The sequence below is a fragment of the Meles meles genome, chromosome 1 (assembly GCF_922984935.1).
Source record: "Meles meles chromosome 1, mMelMel3.1 paternal haplotype, whole genome shotgun sequence".
Classification (NCBI taxonomy): domain Eukaryota; kingdom Metazoa; phylum Chordata; class Mammalia; order Carnivora; family Mustelidae; genus Meles; species Meles meles.
In genome coordinates this window covers 111,197,801-111,200,940 of record NC_060066.1, presented here as the reverse complement: position 1 = coordinate 111,200,940, position 3,140 = coordinate 111,197,801, and positions in this window count along the sequence as shown.

The following is a 3,140-nucleotide window of genomic DNA, read 5'->3' as shown; positions in this document are numbered from 1 at the left end:
ATGTCAAGCACCAGGAGGAGATAAAATGCCAAATAAGTCCCAGTCCTTGTCTTCAAGAATCCTGAAGCCAAAGGAGAAGTCACATAGGGAAATAGACATCCCTGGGTGAAAAGCGCCACAGGAGTACCAAGCAGTACAGAGAAGAGAATGATTTTTACTGTCAGGGGTTACTGAGGCCACCTTACAAAGGAAGTGACCTTGAGGCCAGCCTTGAAGTAAGTTTCAGTCTAATTACTAAGGGCATTACAGGCATAGAGAGCCACATGGACAAAGCTGTGAACATTCATAGATAGAGGTGGCTGGACCTGAAGGGAGAGGGAATGAGGGCAAAAAATTAAAGACAGGATAGGATTAGTCCAGACTGGTGGTAGTAGTCCAGAATCTAGTATTGTTGTAGGCATCACTTTACTTAAAATATTTCAGGGTATTCCCTCCAAGACTTACTAGGGCATGACTCTCAGTTGACTATCCAAAACAATGAGTAGACAGACGTTCAGCAATCATGAAAACTATAATTTATTTATTTGTTTGTTTGGTTTGGTTTTTAGGGTTTTTTAATGCTAATTTTGTCATTGCATTTTATTTTAATTTTTCAATCTTAATTCCAGTGTAGTCAACATAGTGTTATATTAGTTTCAGTTGTACAGTATAGTAATTCAGCAGTTCCATATATTACTCAGTGCTCATCCCAAGTGCACTCCTTAATCCCTATCACCTGTTTCCCCCATTCTTTTACCCCCTTCCCTCTGGTAACCATCAGTTTGTTCTCTATGGTTAAGGCCTGTTTCTTGGTTTTTCTCTCTCTCTCTCTCCCTCTTCTCCCTTTGCTCATCTGTTTTGTTTCTTAAATTCCACATATGAGTGAAATCATATGGTATTTGTCTTTCTCTGACAGACTTATTTTGCTTAGCATAGTACTCTCTAGCTTCATCCATGTTGTGGCAGATGGCAAGATTTCATTCTTTTTTATTGCTGAATATTTTTCCATTGTATATACATACCGCCTCTTCTTCATCCATTCATCTATCAACTATCAAAGGACTCTTGGGCTTCTTCCATAATTTGGGTATTGGCATGTATCCTTTGAATTAGTGTTTTTGTATTATTTGGTTAAATACACAGTAGAGTGATTACTGGATGGTAGGGTAGTTCTATTTTTAACTTTTTGAGGAAACTCCATAGTGTTTGCTACAGAGGCTGCACCAGTTTGCCCTTCCACTAACAGTAAGGGTTCCTTTTTCTCCACATCCTCGCCAACACTTGTTGCTTCTTGTGTTTTTTTGTTTTAGCCATTCTGACAGGTGTGAGGTGATATCTCATTGTAGTTTTGATTTACATTTCCCTGATGATGGGTGATGTTGAGCATCTTTTCATGTGTCTGTTAGCCACCTGTGTCTTCTTTGTAAAAATGTCTGTTCATGTCTTCTGCCTTATTTTTAATTGGCTCATTTGTTTTTTAAGGTATTGAGTTTTAGGGGCACCTGGGTGGCTCAGTGGGTTAAGGCCTCTGCCTTCGGCTCAGGTCATGATCCCAAGGTCCTGGGATCGAGCCCTGCATTGGGCTCTCTGCTCAGCAGGGAGCCTGCTTCCTCCTCTCTCTCTCTCTGCCTGCCTCTCTGCCTACTTGTGATCTCTGTCAAATAAATAAATAAAATCTTTAAAAAAAAGGTATTGAGTTTTATCCATTCTTTATATATTTTGGATACTAACCCTTTATCAGATATACCATTTACAAATATCTTCTCTCATTCAGTAGGTTGCTTTTTAGTTTTGTTGGTTGTTTCCTTTGCTATGCAGAAGTTTTTAGTTTTGATGTAATCTCAATAGTTTATTTTCACTTTTATTTCCCTTGCCTCAGGAGACATACCTAGAAAAATGTTGCTACAGCTGATGTCAGAGACATTATTGTCTATGTTCTCTTCCAGGATTTTTATGATTTCATATCACACATTTATTTAGGTCTTCAATTTATTTTGAGTTTATTTTTGTGTAGATCTAAGAAAATGGTCCAGTTTCATTCTTTTGCATGTAGCTAACCACTTTTCCCAATACCATATGTTGAAGAGACTGTCTTAAAATACTGTTGGTGTTTTGACAGGGATGCATTAAATTTATAGATTGTTCTGGGTAATACAGACATTTTAACAATATTTGTTCTTCCAATCCATGAGCATGGAATGTCTTTCCATTTCTTCATGTTGTCCTCAATTTCTTTCATCAACGTTGTATAGTTTTCAGAATACAGACCATAGGTTGATTGCTAGGTATCTTATTATTTTTGGTACAATTGTAAATGGAATTTTTTTCTTAATTTCTCTTTCTGCTGCTTCATTATTAGTGTATAGAAACCCAACAGATTTCTGCACATTGATTTTTGTATCCTGCAAGAAAACCATATTTTAGATCTTGACAAATAACAGGTAAAAAGTTCTATTTAGAAACATTTTCTCTTTGCCTTTTAAAAACTAACCTTAGAATTCTTATTAATCATCCATTTTTAACTAGAGGGTATTATGCTCATCGAAACAAGTCAATCAGAGAAAGACAATTATCATATGATCTCCCTGATATGAGAAAGTTGAGATGCAACGTAGGGGGCTTGGGGGGTAGGAAAAGAATAAATGAAACAAGATGGAATCAGGAGGGAGACAAACCATAAGAGACTCTTAATCTCAAAACAAACTGAGGGTTGCCTGGGGAAGGTGGGTAGGGAGAGGGTGGTTGGGTTATGGACACTGGGGAAGGTGTGTGCTATGGTGAGTGCTGTGAAATGTGTAAACCTGGTGATTCACAAACCTGTACCCCTGGGGCTAATAATACATTATATATTAATAAAAATTTTTTTTTGATTTAAAAAAATCATCCATTTTTATGTAATACAGAACATAAAGGTTTTTTTGAAAATTGAACATGCTTCAAAACTATTACAGGAAATGTCACTTTATAGAAACTATTCATGCCATCAAAAACATATTTACTTATGTGTTAATTAATAACTATGTTGTTCTCTTAAGATTTATATTGGACATTTAAGTATATGGGAAGAACAATATTACTCTATTAACAATAAAATAAATGAATAACTCAATAAAATTTTGTTAATATTTTGTGAATAACTATTAAATTCTGTTAAAAAGGTA